This window comes from Zingiber officinale, chromosome 9A, assembly GCF_018446385.1.
Source record: "Zingiber officinale cultivar Zhangliang chromosome 9A, Zo_v1.1, whole genome shotgun sequence".
Taxonomy (NCBI): domain Eukaryota; kingdom Viridiplantae; phylum Streptophyta; class Magnoliopsida; order Zingiberales; family Zingiberaceae; genus Zingiber; species Zingiber officinale.
In genome coordinates, this window is record NC_056002.1 from 72704892 (window position 1) to 72724832 (window position 19941).

A 19941-nucleotide genomic window follows, 5' to 3' on the forward strand; every position below is an offset into this window, starting at 1 on the left:
CAACACATCATTACTACCCAAGTTACAAGAATGTCGAGATCCGACATCACCTTATGACTACTAATTGTGACTCCTCACAATATGTAACATTGTCCTTCTATCCTAGACATCTAGATTGATCAATGTGAGGCATAGACCGTGTCATCCTCTAATCAATCTAAATCTTGAACTCCAAGTAGACTAACTCAATCAAATGAGCTCAACGTCTCATGTTGACTCACTTGGGCATGGCCATGCACTTCGTGGTCTAACTCTATCAAGAATATTGATGTCGCTCCCGTCATATGGGAGGGATAGATTCCATCTACATCACTCACATCCCTCTGCATAATTTGTTACATACCCAGTAATCGCCTTTATAGTCCACCCTATTACGGGTGACGTTTGACGAAACCAAATTACATAACTCCTTATGTAGGGATCCATGGTGACTTCAGGTCAAAGGACTAATAGTCATACTAATAGCCACATGAGAAAGTATATGACACTCATATAACGATCCATGATACTTTCTCATGGCGGGTCATTCAGTATACATTCTCTAATGCATACCCATGTGTCAACTTGATATCTCTATATCCATGACTTGTGAGATCAAGTCTTCGAGCTGACCTACATGCTAGTCTTATTGTATTAACATTGTCCCTGAATGTTAATACTCGACTAGGAATGATTTAGAGTAGTGTTTCCTATATCATCTCACTATCGATTCAACTAATCGATTGATATAGGTATGAACCTTCTACTCAAGGACGCTATTATACTTAGTCTATTTGGCACTAATACAAATAAGTATAATAACCAAACAAATGCCTTTATTAATATATAAGGATATGATACAATGAGTCCATACAATCATCAAATGATTGGCTCTAGGGCTCTAACTAACAATCTCCCACTCGCACTAGTGCCAATCAATATAGGCTCTAAGGCCTAATGACCTAGTGTGACCATCATTCTTCCTCTGTGCCAAAGCCTTGGTCAAGGGATTTGTGATGTTTGCCTCTGTAGGTACTCTGCAAATCTTCACATCTCCTATATCGATAATCTCTCGAATGAGATGGAAGCGCCGTCGTATATGCTTGGTCCGCTGGTGTTAACAAGGTTCCTTCGCCTGTGCTATAGCTCCATTGTTGTCACAATAGAGCGCAATGGGGTCAGCAATGCTAGGAACCACCCCAAGTTCAGTGATGAATTTACGGATCCAAACTGCCTCCTTTGCTGCTTCTGATGCAGCAATGTACTCGGCTTCTGTTGTAGAATCAGCTATTGTATCCTGCTTCAAACTCTTCCAGCTGATAGCGCCACCATTAATGCAAAATACGAACCCCGACTGTGATCTATAGTCATCCTGGTCGGTCTGGAAGCTAGCATCACTGTAACCCTTTACAGCTAGCTCATCATTGCCTCCATATATCAAGAAATATTCTTTAGTCCTTCTTAAGTACTTAAGAATATTCTTGACCGCTATCCAATGACTTTCACCTGGATCTGACTGGTATCTGCTCGTCATGCTCAAAGCATACGAGACATCAGGTCGAGTACATAGCATGGCGTACATGATCGATCCTATGGCTGAGGCATAAGGGATCTGATCCATGCGGTCTCTCTCCTCTTTAGAAGAGGGACCTTGAGTCTTCGAAATACTCATGCCATGTGACATCGGCAGAAATCCCTTCTTGTAGTTCTGCATGGCAAACCGTAGGAGTACCTATCAATGTATGTACTCTGACTTTGGCCAAGCAATCTCTTAGATCTATCTCTATAGATCTGTATCCCTAGAATGCGGGATGCCTCACCTAAGTCCTTCATTGAGAAGCAACTCCCTAGCCAGGTCTTGACAGACTGAAGCATAGGGATGTCCTTCCCAATGAGTAGTATGTCATCCACATACAATATGAGGAAGACAACTATATCCCCTACAACCTTCTTGTAGACACAAGGCTCATCTTCGTTCTTGATGAAACCAAACTGTTTGATTGCATCATCGAATCGAAGATTCCAGCTCCGAGAAGTTTGCTTTAGTCCATAAATGGACCTATGCAGCTTGCATACTCTGCTAGTATGTTGTGGATCTACAAAACCCTCAGGTTGTGTCATGTACACATCCTCGAGTAGGTTTCCATTCAGAAACGCGGTTTTGACATCCATCTGCCATATCTCATAGTCATGGTAGGATACAATAAATAAGTCCATCCATGTCAGTCTTTCTCTTAAAGACCCACTTACACCCAATGGGTTTTACCCCTTCAGGCGGATCAACCAAAGTCCATACTTGGTTGGTGTACATGGATTCCATTTCAGATCTCATGGCTTCTAGCCATTTCTCGGAATCTGGTCTCATCACAGTTTCTTGATAGGTGGTAGGCTCATCCTCTATGAGCACAATGTCATCATGGTCAGACAAGAGAAATGAGTATCTCTCAGGCTGACGACGTACCCTATCAGACCTGCGAAGAGGTATGTCTACTTGAACTGGTTGTTGGTCCTCAACTCCTTGTGGAACAACATCATCCACAACACTTTGTGGTTCCAGTTCAATTTCCATCGAGGCATCAATGCTATTGTTCACATCTTGAACTTCTTCAAGATCGAACGCGCTCCCACTAGTCTTTCTAGAAAAAAAATCCCTTTCTAGAAAGACCCCAGTCTTTGCCATAACTATCTTGTGCTGACTGGGAATGTAGAAGTAATATCCCTTAGTTACCTTAGGATATCCAATGAAATACTTATCGGATTTGGGTCCTAATTTATCTGAGACTTGACGTCGTACGTAAGTCTCATAGCCCCAAATCCTCATGAAAGACACCTGGGCATCTCTCCCAGTCCATATCTTATATGGTGTCTTTATCACGGCCTTGGATGGAACTCGGTTGAGAATGAAAGCTGCCGTGTCTAGAGCATATCCCCATAGATATGTCGTAAGATCTGTGTGACTCATCATAGATCGTACCATATCTAATAAGGTACGATTCCTCCTTTCGGATACACCATTCCACTGTGGTGTTCCAGGAGGAGTGAGTTGAGATAAAATCCCACACTCAGCTAAGTAGTCACGGAACTCATGGCTTAAGTATTCACCACCTCGATCTGATCGAAGTATTTTAATACTCCTGCCAAGCTGGTTCTGTACTTCATTCTTGAAATCTTTGAACTTTTCAAAGGATTCAGACTTATGTGCCATCAAGTACACATAACCATATCTACTGAAGTCATCAGTAAATGTGATGAAGTATCTATAACCGCCTCTAGCAGCGACATTGAAAGGGCCACATACATCACTATGTATGAGTCCTAACAAATCAGTCGCTCTCTCGCTGTGCCCACTAAAGGGAGTCTTGGTCATCTTGCCTCGTAGGCATGACTCGCATATCTCATATGATTCAAAATTAAATGAGTCCAGCAAACCATCCTTATGGAGTTGGGATAAGCGCTTGTCATTTATATGACCTAAGCGACAGTGCCAGAGATAGGTGTGGTTCATATCGTTCGATTTGAACCTCTTGGTACTAATGTTATACATAGAGTTCTCAAGGTCTAGAATATAGAGTCCTTTCATCAGAGGTGCACTACAATAGAACATATCGTTTAAATAGACAGAACAACATTTATTCTTTATTATAAACGAGAATCCTTTCTTGTCCAAACAAGAAACTGATATGATGTTCTTTGTCAATGCAGGCACATAACAACAATCGTCTAACTCTAGTATAAGCCTAGAGGGCAGAGATAGAAAATAAGTACCTACAGCAACAGCAGCAACCCGTGCTCCATTGCCTACTCGTAGGTCTATCTCTCCCTTTGTCAATGCTCTGCTATTTCTCAGTGCTTGTACATTAGGACAAATGTGCGAAGCACATCCGGTATCTAATACCCACGACGAAGAAATAGAGAGGTTGACTTCTATAACATTTATACATGAAGTAGAAATCTTATTTCTCTTCTTCGTAAGATCTTCCAGGTATTCTTTGGAGTTCCTCTTCCAGTGCCTTGCTTGTCCTTGATATAGGTGACAAAGATGTTCAACCATATCGTAAGCGCTCATCAACTCATGTTGCTTCTGAAGCTCAGAGTTCATGGTTGCGAGCATAAGACAGGACACATCTAATGCGTCATCTTGATGCTTCTTGTAAGCATCTCGGTCTGCTCGCGTGGCAGTGGCAGGAGGAGCCTCCGAAATGGGCTGCTCCAGAACGTACCGTTTACGTTCTTGAGTGAGAACTATTCTCAGGTTCCTGTACCAGTCCAGGAAATTTGCTCCGTTGAGCTTGTCCTTTTTAAGGACAGAACGCAGGGAGAAAGAGTTCGTATTCGACGTCATGGTTATCTACAACAGAAAATTTGCAGAAATATAATCATATTCTTTTAAAATCATTTAATTAGGCCTTTAATTAAATGATGCTCCCACTGAATACTATAATTCATGTGGGACAAGATCCACATCATACTAACCCTTGAGTTAGCTTTGGCTAATACGCCCAAGGCTTAGTATGATCTGTAGGTAACGATTACCAATTACATCTCTATGCAACTCTTGTTTATAAAATCAATATCCGCATTTATATTAAAACTCGAGTTAGCTTTGGCTAATACGCCCGAGAGTTAATATAGATGTGATTTTGACATATCTTTTCCAACCGTTGGAAGAATGCCTATAGTTGACTCGATCCAACCGAGTAACTAGGAATACTCAATCTAATTGAGTTTGTATTCACCCATGCGTTGATAGGCGGGACCAAGATTGTCCCTCCGTACCCTACCATGATAATATGTATTGCTCTGCTTTTGCAGATTCAACAATACATGTGATCGAGGTAGTGATAGGTATCACGGCACGGTTAGGCATTTAGAGTTGGTTCGATCGAGATCTAATCTAATCGAAAAAGGATGCATCTTGTGCACGACTTAGATCTAATCTAATCGTAAGGGTGCATCATGTGCACGACTTAGATCTAATCTAATCGTAAGGCACTAATTAATTAATTACTTATTAAACATGCATCATATACATAAGCAATTTACTAATTAATCTATTTGTGATTTAGTCATGGCCCTACTACGATCTTCTCAAGCCAATGAGAAGATCGAATGGTCAACCTAGGGTCAACAGCTTCTCCAAGCTCCTCCCTTTGACCACCTTGTGTTGCTCGTGCCCGCCTCGGAACTCCGTCTCGTGTGGACCCTCCACCACTCCAATTTGTACATTACAATTTGAAACTCGAGTTATATTCGAGTCTAAATCTAATTTACAACAAGAATATAAGAGAAAGGCACGACGCGCAGGTCGCGGAAAAATAAAAACACATAACGGCACGCAGGCCGTATTATGAATTACAACACAATCCAATCATATTGGGTTTTTGGGCCATGACTATCACAAAATTAATATATAATTCAAAATTATATATTTTCATAATTTTCTATAATTTTAAAAATATTTTTTTTACAATTTTTACGAGTAAAATTTCCCGGCGGTCCTGTTTAGCGGTTTCGAGCGCAATCGCGGAATGGATCCCCTTGCGGGGCCAGGGGCAGCGCCCCTACCCGCGATCTAACCATCGCGAGGGTTCCTTTGCGATCCAACAGCGCCCAAACTCACTGTCCCAAAACGATTTGGGTCGAGACATTGCCGTTTCGGAAAAATCTTCCCAGCAGGTCGATTTTGGGTGCAATCGCGGAGCAAATCCCCTTGCGGGGTTAGGGGAAGTACCCCTACCCACGATCTAACCATCGTGAGTTGCTCCTTTGCGATCTAATGGCACCCAAGCCCACTGTCCCAAACGGATTTGGGGCAAAACGAAGTCGTTTTGGAAATATCTTTCCGGTAGCTGAAGCCTACAAGTGTCGAGACACTTGTGCTTCGCTTCTACGGAAAAATTACCCATAAAAACTATAAAAATCATAATTTTACAGAAAATTACAGAAACTTTAGTTTTCATAAAACCAAAAATTAAACTCGTACAAGCCTTGCACGTGACTCTGATACCACTATTGGGTTCTTCGGGCCGCGAAAACCACTTTTCGCGTCGCGGAAACCCCGAATCACCCAAGGCCAACGGATCCGTGCAAAGAAAACCGAACGAAAATTTTGAGTACGAGTTTCAAAATATCTAGATCTGCACCTAGATCTATGTGTTAAGAATATACCTTGAAGCGTGCCCTTTCGCGTTCCCGCTCGTCCAAGGAGTTGCCGGATCTCTAGATAGTCAAGCGTCGGTCCTCTAGAAGTATCCACACGGACACGTAGGTGGAGAAAACCTCACACAAAGGTGTGCTAGCACCTTGGTGAGATTCGGCCAAGCAAGGAGGAGAGGGAGAGGAAGAGCTTCAAGAGGAAGAAGAAGAAGATACACCACTTGAATGGAAAAATGAATTCACATTCAAACCCAAAGTGGCCGGCCACTCTCAATGGTGAAAACTCCCAAATTAATTGCATTAATTGCAATTAATATGAAGCCATTAAAGAGAATGGCTTTGTAACTTCCATGAGGTGGCACCCATGATGATGTGGAGTATCATCATTGGTCCACCTAATGCCAACTCACCAATGAGGTGGCAAAAGGTCAAGTCAAAATTAACCTTTGGTCTTCCTTCTTAAGTCAAGTCAAACATGACCCAATCTCTTCCATGGTTGATCTAATCTAACCATTTGATTCAAGCCAACTTAATATAATGAATCTAATTCATTTAATTAAATTGATTCAATGAGTCAAAAATCTAAATTAGACTCATCGAACACATGAATCAACTTAAGTCGAACTCAAGTTAGCCAAATTAGGATTACTCTTAATCCAAATTTGATTCATCAAATGAATCTAATCCTCTTGGTTCATCATATGAACCTAATCTCCATCTAATTGTCCTAAGTGTGTGACCCTATAGGTTCTTGTAACGTTGGCAATGCCCTAAACCCATTTACGAGCATAAGTAATGAGCGGTATCTAGCAACACATCATTACTACCCAAGTTACAAGAATGTCGAGATCCGACATCACCTTGTGACTACTAATTATGACTCCTCACAATATGTAACATTGTCCTTCTATCCTAGATATCTAGATTGATCAATGTGAGGCATAGACCGTGTCATCCTCTAATCAATCTAAATATTGAACTCCAAGTAGACTGACTCAATCAAATGAGCTCAACATCTCATGTTGACTCACTTGGGCATGGCCATGGAATTCGTGGTCTTACTCTATCAAGAATATTGATGTCGCTCCCGTCATATGGGAGGGATAGATTCCATCTACATCACTCAAATCCCTCTGCATAATTTGTTACATACCAGTAATCGCCTTTATAGTCCACCCTGTTACGGGTGACGTTTGACGAAACCAAAGTACATAACTCCTTATGTAGGGATCCATGGTGACTTCAGGTCAAAGGACTAATAGTCATACTAATAGCCACATGAGAAAGTATATAACACTCATATAACGATCCATGATACTTTCTCATGGCGGGTTATTCAGTATACATTCTCTAATGCATACCCATGTGTCAGCTTGATATCTCTATATCCATGACTTGAGATCAAGTCATCGAGCTAACCTACATGCTAGTCTTATTGTATTAACATTGTCCCTGAATGTTAATACTCGACTAGAAATGATTTAGAGTAGTGTTTCCTATATCATCTCACTATCGATTCAACTAATCATTGATATAGGTATGAACCTTCTACTCAAGGACGCTATTATACTTAGTCTATTTGGCACTAATACAAATAAGTATAATAACCAAACAAATGTCTTTATTAATATACAAGAATATGATACAATGAGTCCATACAATTATCAAATGATTGGCTCTAGGGCTCTAACTAACAGGAACAACATTTGTTCTTTATTGTAAACGAGAAACCTTTCTTGTCCAAACAAGAAACTGAAATTATGTTCTTAGTCAAGGCAGGCACATAACAACAATCATCTAATTTTAGTACAAGCCCAGAGGGCAGAGATAAAAAGTAAGTCCCGACAGCAATAGCAGCAACCCGTGCTCCATTGCCTACTCGTAGGTCTACCTCACCCTTCGTTAATGCCCTGCTATTTCTCAGCGCTTGTACATTAGTACAAATGTGCGAAGCACATCCGGTATCTAATACCCACGATGAAGAAATAGAGAGGTTGACTTCTATAACATGTATACCTAAAGTAGAAATCTTATTTCTCTTCTTCTTAAGATCTTCCAGGTATTCTTTGGAGTTCCTCTTCCAGTGCCTTGCTTGTCCTTGATATAGGTGACAAAGATGTTCAACCATATCGTAAGCGCCCATCAACTCATGTTGCTTCTGAAGCTCAGAGTTCATGGTCGCGAGCATAAGACAGGACACATCTAATGCGTCATTTTGATGCTTCTTGTAAGCATCTCGGTCTGCTCGCGTGGCAGTGGCAGGAGGAGCCTCCGGAATGGGCTGCTCCAGAACGTACAGTTTACGTTCTTGGGTGAGAACTATTCTCAGGTTCCTGTACCAGTCCAGGAAATTTGCTCCGTTGAGCTTGTCCTTCTTAAGGACATAACGCAGAGAGAAGTTGTTCGTGTTCGACGTCATGGCAATTCTACAACAGAAATAAATGCAGAAATAAGTATCATATTTTTAATCATTTAATTAGGCCTTTAACTAAATGATGCTCCCACTGAATTCTATTATTCATGTGGGACACGATCCACATCATACTAACCCATGAGTTAGCTTTGGCTAATACGCCCAAGACTTAGTATGATTGGTAGGTAACGATTACCAATTACATCTCTATACAACTCTTGTTTATAGAATCAAAATCCGCATTTATATTAAAACTCGAGTTAGCTTTGGCTAATACGCCCGAGAGTTAATATATATGTGATTTTGACCAAACTTTCCAACCGTTGGAAGAATGCCTATAGTTATACTCGATCCAACCGAGTTAACCAGGAATACTCAATCTAATTGAGTTGTACTCACCCATGCGTTGATAGGCGGGACCAAGATTGTCCCTCCGTACCCTACCAAGATAGTATGTGTTGCTCTGCTTTAGCAGATTCAACAACAACATGCGATCGAGGTAGTGGTAGGTATCATGGCATGGTAGGCATTATGAGTTGACACGTTTTAGATCTAATCTAAACGATAATGCGTATCATATACTCGATAGATCTAATCTAATCGAAGGGTGCATCATGTGCACGATTTATATCAAATCTAATCGCTAGGCACTAATTAATTACTTAATTAACTAGCATGCATCACATACATATAAGAAATTAATTAAACTATTTTGTGATTGTGTCATGGCCCTACTACGATCTTCTCAAGCCAATGAGAAGATCGGATGGTCAACCTAAGGTCAACAGCCTCTCAAGCTTCTTCCTTTGACCATCTTGTGTTGCTCGCGCCCTTCTCGTAACTCCGTCTCGTGTGGACCTTCCACCACTTCAAAATTACATTACAATTTTGAAACTCAAGTTATATTCGAGTCTAAATCTAATTTACAACCAGAATATAAGAGAAAGGCACGACGCGCAGGTCGCGAAAATAAAATCAAAAAATAAAAATACAAGCATGCACATCACATAACGGCACGCAGGCCGTATTATGAATTACAACACAATTGTCCAATCGAATTGGGTCTTTAGGCCATGACTATCACAAAAATAATATATAATTCAAAATTATATATTTTTCATAATTTTTCTGTAATTTTTCATAATTTTACAGATTTTATGAGTAAATTTTCCCGGCGGTCCCGATTAGCGATTTCGGGCGCAATCGCGGAGAAAATCCCCTTGCGGGGTTAGGGCCAGTACCCCTACCCGCGATCTAACCATCACGAGTTGCTCCAAAGAGATCCAAGAGTGCCTTAGTCCTCTGTCCCAAAAGAATTTGGGTCGAAACATTACCGTTTTGGGAAATTCTTCTCGGTAGTCGAAGTTTACAAGTGCCGGAACACTTGTGCATCGCTTCTACGAGAAAAATACCCATAAAATCATAAAAATTAGGAAATTCACAGAATGTTACAGTATGCATATTTTTCATAAAAATACTAATTAAAACTCGTATCGTCTTCGCACGTGGCTCTGATACCACTGTTGGGTTTTTCGGGCCAAGAAAACCGCTTGTTCGCGTCGCGGAAACCCCAAATCACCCTTGCCAACGGATCTCGTGCGAGGAAAAAAAACATTCGACAAATACGAATATGAGTTTCATACTCGAAATCTACAGTAGATAAGAGTTATACCTTTGAAGCGAAGCCCTTCGCCTTCCCGCTCGTCCAAACGGTGCCGGATCTCGAAGTTGTCAACGTAGACAACTCTCTATACGTATCCACACGAACAACTTAGGTGGAGATGACCAAAACAAAGGTGTGCTAGCACCTTGTCTTGTTCGGCCAAGAGAGGAGGAGAGGGAGAAGAGAAAGCTCCAAGAGGAAGAAGATGAAGTGATTACCCTTGAATGAAAAATTCATTCACATTTACCTCTTGAGTGGCCGGCCACATGAGTAAGTCCCACTCATTTAATGTGGCCGACCACATTAAATGGAATGGAGCCTTGTAACCTCCATGAGGTGGAACCCCCATGATGATGTGGAGTAACATCATTAGTCCACATCAATGCCAACTCAACAATGAGGTGGCATAAAGTCAAGTCAAACTTGACTTTTAATCTTCCTCTCAAGTCAAGTCAAACTTGACCAAATCTATTTCATGGTTGATCTAATCTAACCATTTGATTCAAGCCAACTTAATATAATGAATCTAATTCATTAAATTAAGCTGATTTAATGAGTCATAATCTAAATTAGACTCATTGAATACATGAATCCACTTGAGTCCAACTCAAGTTAGCCCAATTAGGATTACACTTAATCCAATTTGATTCATCAAATGAATCTAATCCTCTTGGTTCATCATATGAACCTAATCTCCATCTAATTGTCCTTAGTGTGTGACCCTATAGGTTCTTGTAACGTTGGCAATGCCCTAAACCCATTTAGGAGCATAAGTAATGAGCGGTATCTAGCAACCACATCATTACTACCCAAGTTACAAGAATGTTGAGATCCAACATCACCTTGTAACTACTAATTATGACTCTTCACAATATATGACAAGTGTCCTTCTATCCTAGACATTTAGATTGATCAATATGAGGCATAGACCGTGTCATCCTCTAATCAATCTAAATCTTGAACTCCAAGTAGACACACTAAATCAAATGAGCTCAATATCCTATATTGACTCATTTGGGCATGGCCATGCACTTCGTGGTCTCACTCTATCAAGAATACTGATGTTACTCTCGTCATATTGGAGGGATAAATCCCATCTACATCACTCACATCCCTCCGCATAATTTGTTACATACCCAGTAATCGCCTTTATAGTCCACCCAGTTACGGGTGACGTTTGACGAAACTAAAGTACGTAACTCTTTATGTAGGGAACCATGGTGACTTCAGGTCTAAGGACTAGTAGTCATACTAATAGCCACATGAGAAAGTATATGACACTCATATAACGATCCATGATACTTTCTCATGGCAGGTCATTCAGTATACATTCTCTAATACATACCCATGTGTCAACTTGATATCTCTATATCCATGACTTGTGAGATCAAGTCAACGAGTTGACCTACATGCTAATCTTATTGCATTAACATTGTCCCTGAATGTTAATACTCGACTAGGAAAGATTTAGAGTAGTGTTCCCTATATCATCTCACTATCGATTCAACCAATCGATTGATATAGGTAAGAACCTTCTACTCAAGGACGGTATTATACTTAGTTTATTTGGCACCAATACAAGTAAGTGTAATAACCAAATGCCTTTATTTATATAGAATATGATATAATAAGTCCAAAATACAATCATTAAATGATTGGCTCTAGGGCTCTAGCTAACAGAGGATTCTTCGTACGCGGGGACGCTCTCTCTGGTCACTTTTTTCCACAACTTTTCACTTTTAATCATTTTTTGCTTCTCTTTGCGTTTTTCTGGGGAAAAAGAACCTGACTTGAGCGTCGGAGGGCCTGACCCGGGGAATTTTTCCCTGGGTTTTGGTCTCTAACGTGAGGGGGGGATCGTCTGAGTGTGTGCAGGGGCCTGCAGCATCGTCAGTCGCCCGTGGGAGCCGGATCACCCACGACTTCCGTCAACAACCAGGCCGTCACGACCAGCCTTCGTCCGACTCAGCTTTCGGACAGGATCACTTATCTTGGCCGAAACTTGCAAGACAAATTCCTAGGTTTTTCAAACAACCTTTAAACATAAAGCATACGAGAGCTACTTGTACTGTAGGTGAGGTAATACTTACATCCTTTCACTAAGAAAAATACCCTTGTTTGAGAAGTTTGCCTAAGAAGAAGATCCCCTTTAGCTTGGTTTCGGCAAATGAAGGTAAATGTTTGGGAATTCGGTAGAAGAAGAGAGGAGGAAATAGAGAGAAGACAAAATGAACTTTTCCCTTCCTTTCTCTTATTTATGCCAAAATGAAGGAAGAAGGCAAAACCATCTTCTCATTGGGAAGGAAGAAGGAAACTCAAACTTCTCCTTCTAAGTGAAGGGGCCTTCACCTTAACTACAATCTCCCTTCTTTTCCTAACAGCACACCCCTGCTGGGGCTACTGGTTATCACTTGAAATCACTTACCAAGAGGTTCATGATTCAAACCTTGGTTACGTATCTTTTTGGTTCAATTTCCATTTTATTTTTGAAAAATCTACATAAATTCTATTTTAATCATGCAAAAATTCATAAAATTGCTAGGTATCCCATGGGTGTTACAAAGATTAGGTAGATCATTTACATGGAACAATCCTTACAAAGAAACCAAAACTCCTAGTGCATTCCCTTTATCGTCACCCTTATTCTTGTTTCTTATTCTTTCATTTCTTGTTTGCATTTTATAGTCATACTTAGCTTTTGAAAACCAATTGAATAGTTGTTTGGCTAATTCGCATTGATACATCTTTAGTGCATATTCCAGTCCCTGTGGATACGATATCTTTTATTATTATTTACGACATTTCCGTACACTTGCGAAACATCAACAAGTTTTTGGTGCCGATGTCAGGGACTGCGTTATAACATTAGAGATTGTCAATTGAGTTAGACTAAACATGACTTACTTTTCTTTTCATTAGCATAGTTGTAACTAATCTTTAGAATTCTGTTTTTATAATTTTTTCTTGTATAACTTTCTACTTCTTGTCAATTCTTTTTGTTGCAATTCTAATTCTGCATTTTTTATTTCTAACATTTGTTAGTTAGAGCCCTAGAGCCAATCATTTGATGATTGTATGGACTCATTGTATCATATTCTTGTATATTAATAAAGGCATTTGTTTGGTTATTATACTTATTTGTATTAGTGCCAAATAGACTAAGTATAATAGCGTCCTTGAGTAGAAGGTTCATACCTATATCAATCGATTAGTTGAATCGATAGTGAGATGATATAGGGAACACTACTTTAAATCATTCCTAGTCGAGTATTAACATTCAGGGACAATGTTAATGCAATAAGACTAGCATGTAGGTCAACTCGATGACTTGATCTCACAAGTCATGGATATGGAGATATCAAGTTGACACATGGGTATGCATTGGAGAATGTATACTGAATGACCCGCCATAAGAAAGTATCATGGATCGTTATATGAGTGTCATATACTTTCTCATCTGGCTATTAGTATGACTATTAGTGCTTGGACCTGAATTCACCATGGATCCCTACATAAGGAGTTATGTACTTTGGTTTCGTCAGACGTCACCCGTAACTGGGTGGACTATAAAGGTGATTACTGGATATATAACGAATTATGTAGAGGGATGTGAGTGATGTAGATGGGATCTATCCCTCCCATATGACGGGAGCGACATCAGTATTCTTGATAGAGTGAGACCACTAAGTGCATGGACATGCCCAAATGAGTCAACATTAGATGTTGAGCTCATTTGATCGAGTGAGTCTACTTGGAGTTCAAGATTTAGATTGATTAGAGGATGACACGGTCTATGCCTCATATTGATCAATCTAGATGTCTAGGATAGAAGGACAATGTCACATATTGTGAGGAGTCACAATTAGTAGTCACAAGGTGATGTCGGATCTCGACATTCTTGTAACTTGGGTAGTAATGATGTGTTGCTAGATACCGCTCATTACTTATGCTCCTAAATGGGTTTAGGGCATTGCCAACGTTACAAGAACCTATAGGGTCACACACATAGGACAATTAGATGGAGATTAGGTTCATATGAAGAACCAAGAGGATTAGATTCATTTGATGAATCAAATTGGATTAAGAGTAATCCTAATTGGGCTACTTTGAGTTCGACTCAAGTTGATTCATGTGTTCAATGAGTCTAATTTAGATTTTGACTCATTGAATCAATTTAATTAAATGAATTAGATTCATTATATTAAGTTGGCTTGAATCAAATGGTTAGATTAGATCAACCATGGAAGAGATTGGGTCAAGTTTGACTTGACTTAAGAAGGAAGACCAAAGGTTAATTTTGACTTGACCTTTTGCCACCTCATTGGTGAGTTAGCATTTGGTGGACCAATGATGATACTCCACATCATCATGGGTGCCACCTCATGGATGTTACAAAGCCATTCTCTTTAATGGTTTAATATTAATTGTAATTAATGCAATTAATTTGGGAGTTTTTCACCATTGAGAGTGGCCGGCCACTTAGTGTTTGATTGTGATTTCAATTTTCATTCAAGTGGTGTATCTTCTTCTTCTTCCTCTTGAAGCTCTTCCTCTCCCTCTCCTCCTTGCCTTGGCCGAATCTTACCAAGGTGCTAGCACACCTTTGTGTAAGGTTTTCTCCACCTACGTGTCCATGTGGATACTTCTAGAGGACCGACGCTTGACGGTCTAGAGATCCGACAACTCCTTGGACGAGCGGGAACACGAAAGGCACGCAACAAGGGTAAAGTTCTTAACATGTAGATCTAGGAGTAGATCTAAAAGATTTTCAAACTCGTACTCGTATTTATCGTTCGGTTTTCCTTGCACGGATCCGTTGGCCTTGGGTGATTCGGGGTTTCCGCGACGCGAAAAGCGGTTTTCGTGGGCCGAAAAACCCAACAGTGGTATCAGAGCCACGTGCAAGGCTTGTACGAGTTTAGTTTTATTTTTTTGAAAAATAAAAGATTCTATGATTTTCTGTAAAATTTAAGTTTTTATAGTTTTTATGGGTAATTTTTCCGTTGAAGCGAAGCACAAGTGTCTCGGCACTTGTAGGCTTCGGCTACCTGAAAGATTTTTCCAAAACGGATTCGTTTCGCCCCAAAATTTTTTGGGACAGAGGGCTTGGGTGCCATTAGATAGCTTAGGAGCAACTCGCGATGGTTAGATCGCGGGTAGGGGTACTTCCCCTAACCCCGCAAGGGGATTTGCTCCGCGATTGCACCCGAAATCGCTAAAAACGAACCCGCCGGGAAGATTTTTTCCGAAACGGCAATGTCTCGGCCCAAATCGTTTTGGGACAGCAGGTTTAGGCACTGTTGGATCGTAAAGGAACCCTCGCGATGGTTAGATCGTGGGTAGGGGCGCTGCTCCTGGCCCCGCAAGGGGATCCGTTCCGCGATTGCGCCCAAAACCGCTAAACGGGTCCGCCGGGAAATTTTACTCGTAAAATTGTAAAATTAATTTTAAAATTACATAAAATTATGAAAAATATATAATTTTGAATTATATATTAATTTTGTGATAGTCATGGCCCAAAAACCCAATATGATTGGTTGTGTTGTAATTCATAATACGGCCTACGTGCCGTTATGTGTTTGCGCTTGTTGTATGCTTTTATTTATTCGCGACCTGCGCGTCGTGCCTTCTCTTATATTCTTGTTGTAAATTAGATTTAGACTCAAATGTAACTCGAGTTTCAAATTGTAATGTACAAATTGGAGCGGTGGAGGGTCCACACAAGACGGAGTTCCAAGGCGGGCACGAGCAACACAAGGTGGTTAAAGGGAGGAGCTTGGAGAAGCTATTGATCCTAGGTTGACCATTCGATCTTCTCATTGGCTTGAGAATATCGTAGTAGGGCCATGACTAAATCACAAATAGATTAATTAGTTAATTGCTTATGTATATGATGCATGTTTAATAAGTAATTAATTAATTAGTGCCTTACTATTAGATTAGATCTAAGTCGTGCACATGATGCACCCTTGCGATTAGATTAGATCTAAGTCATGCACAAGATACATCCTTTTCGATTAGATTAGATCTCGATCGAACCAACTCTAAATGCCTAACCGTGCCGTGATACCTATCACTACCTCGATCACATGTATTGTTGAATCTGCCAAAGCAGAGCAATAAATATTATCTTGGTAGGGTACGGAGGGACAATCTTGGTCCCGCCTATCAACGCATGGGTGAATACAAACTCAATTAGATTGAGTATTCCTAGTTACTCGGTTGGATCGAGTCAACTATAGGCATTCTTCCAATGGTTGGAAAGGTAAGACAAAATCACGTTTATATTAATTCTTGGGCGTATTAGCCAAAGCTAACTCGAATTTTAATATAAATGTGGATTTTATTCTATAAACAAGAGTTGCATAGAGATGTAATTGTTAATCGTTACCTACCGATCATACTAAGCCTTGGGCGTATTAGCCAAAGCTAATTCAAGGGTTAGTATGATGTGGATCTTGTCCCACAAGAATTATAGTATTCAGTGGGAGCATCATTTAGTTAAAGGCCTAATTAAATGATTTTAAAAGAATATGATATTTATTTCTGCAAAATTTATGTTTTAGATAACCATGACGTCGAACACGAATTCCTTCTCCCTGCGATCTGTCCTTGAGAAGGACAAGCTCAACGGAGCGAATTTCCTGGACTGGTACAGGAATTCTCACCCAGGAACGTAAACTGTACGTTCTGGAGCAGCCCATTCCAGAGGCTCCTCCTGCCAATGCCCCGCGAGCAAACAAAGATGCTTACAAGAAGCATCAAGATGACGCATTAGATGTGTCCTGTCTAATGCTCGCGATCATGAACTCTGAGCTTCAGAAGCAACACGAGTTGATGGGCGCTTACGATATGGTTGAGCATCTTCGCCAACTATATCAGGGACAAGCGAGGCATGAGAGATTTGAGATCTCTAAGGCACTGTTTTAGTGCAAGATGTCAGACGGGGCTCCCGTAGGTCCTTATGTACTCAAGATGATTGGGTACATAGAGAACCTACAAAGACTGGGGTTCCCACTTGGCCAAGAGCTGGCCACTGACTTGATCTTGCAGTCCTTGCCGGATAGCTATAGTCAATTCGTTCTCAACTATAACATGAACGAGATTGACAAGCCACTGCCCGAGCTACTTAGTATGTTACGAACTGCTGAGATTAACCTTAAGAAGGTTAAGCCCATTCTGATGGTCCAGAAGCACAAGGGCAAGGGCAAGCCCAAAGGTAAGGGAAAGTCCCAAACCAAGGGCAAAGGCAAGGCACTGAAGCCTAAAGGAGGGGTCGCCAAGGATGCTACCTGCTTCCATTGCGGTCAGACCGGGCACTGGAAGAGGAACTGCAAGGTATACTTGGAGGATCTTAAGAAGAAGCAAAGTGAGACTTCCACTTCAGGTATATATGTTATAGAAGTCAATCTATCTATTTCTACATCATGGGTATTAGATACTGGATGTGCTTCTCACATTTGTGTAGGCGCTGAGAAATAGCAGAGCATTGGCAAAGGGCGAGGTGGACCTACGAGTAGGCAATGGAGCACGGGTTGCTGCTGTTGCTGTAGGAACTTATCAGCTATCTCTGCCCTCTGGGCTTGTACTAGATTTAGATGATTGTTGTTATGTGCCTGCTCTTACTAAGAACATAGTTTCAGTTTCTTGTTTAGACAAGAAAGGATACTCTTTTATAATAAAAGACAAATGTTGTTCTGTTTATTTAAAAGATATGTTCTATTGTAGTGCACCACTAATAAACGGACTCTATATTCTAGAACTTGAGAGCCCTATCTATAACATTAGTACCAAGAGGTTCAAGTCAAATGACATGAACCAAACCTACCTCTGGCACTGTCGCTTAGGTCATATAAATGACAAGCGCTTATCCCAGCTCCATAAGGATGGTTTGCTGGACTTATTTGATTTTGAATCATAAGAGATATGCGAGTCATGCCTACGAGGAAAGATGACCAAGACGCCCTTTAGTGGGCATAGCGAGAGAGCAACTGATTTGTTAGGACTCATACACAGTGATGTGTGTGGCCCTTTCAATGTTGCTGCTAGAGGCGGTTATAGGTACTTCATCACATTTACTGATGATTTCAGTAGATACGGTTATGTGTACTTGATGACACATAAGTCTGAATCCTTTGAAAAGTTCAAATAATTCAAGAATGAAGTACAGAACCAGCTTGTCAAGAGTATTAAGATACTTCGATCAGATCGAGGTAGAGAATACCTTAGCCATGAGTTTCGTGACTACCTAGCTGAGTGTGGGATTCTATCCCAACTCACTCCTCCTGGAACACCACAGTGGAATGGTGTATCCGAAAGGAGGAATCGTACTCTATTAGATATGGTACGATCTATGATGAGTCACACAGATCTTCTGACATATCTATGGGGATATGCTCTAGACACAGCAGCTTTCATTCTCAACCGAGTTCCATCCAAGGCCGTGATAAATACACCATATAGGATATGGACTGGGAGAGATGCCCAGGTGTCTTTCATGAGGATTTGGGGTTGTGAGGCTTACGTTCGACGTCAATTCTCACATAAATTAGGACCCAAATCCGAAAGTGCTATTTTATTGGATATCCCAAGAAAACTAAGGGATATTACTTTTACATTCCCAGTCAGCACAAGGTAGTTGTGGCAAAGACTGGGGTCTTTCTAGAAAGGGACTTTATTTCTAGAAAGACTAGTGGGAGTACGTTCGATCTTGAAGAAGTTCAAGATGTGAACAATAGCACTGATGCCTCGATGGAAATTGAACTGGAACCACAAAGTGTTGTGGATGATGTTCCACAAAGAGTTGAGAAACAACAACCAGTTCAAGTAGACATACCTCTTCGCAGGTCTGATAGGGTACGTCGTCAGCCTGAGAGATACTCATTTCTCTTGTCTGACCATGATGACATTGTGCTCATAGAGGATGAGCCTACCACCTATCAGGAAGCTGTGATGAGACCAGATTCCGAGAAATGACTAGAAGCCATGAGATCCGAAATGGAATCCATGTACACCAACCAAGTATGGACTCTGGTTGATCCGCCTGAAGGGGTAAAACCCATTGGGTGTAAGTGGGTCTTTAAGAGAAAGACTGACATGGATGGACTTATTTATAAGGGTCGCTTGGTAGCTAAAGGTTTCAAGCAGATTCATGGTATTGACTATGATGAAACCTTTTCTCCAGTGGCGATGTTTAAGTCCATTCGGATCATGCTTGCTATTGCAGCCCACCATGACTATGAGATATGGCAGATGGATGTCAAAACCGCGTTTCTGAATAGAAACCTACTCGAGGATGTGTACATGACACAACCTGAGGGTTTTGTAGATCCACAGCATACTAGCAGAGTATGCAAGCTGCATAGGTCCATTTATGGACTAAAGCAAGCTTCTCGGAGCTGGAATCTTCATTTCGATGATGTAATCAAACAGTTTGGTTTCATCAAGAATGAAGATGAGCCTTGTGTCTACAAGAAGGTTGTAGGGGATATAGTTATCTTCGTCATATTGTATGTGGATGACATACTACTCATTGGGAAGGACATCCCTATGCCTCAGTCTGTCAAGACCTGGCTAGGGAGTTGCTTCTCAATGAAGGACTTAGGTGAGGCATCCCGCATTCTAGGTATTCAGATCTATAGAGATAGATCTAAATGATTTCTTGGCCTAAGTCAGAGTACATACATTGACAAGGTACTCCTTCGGTTTGCCATGCAGAACTCCAAGAAGG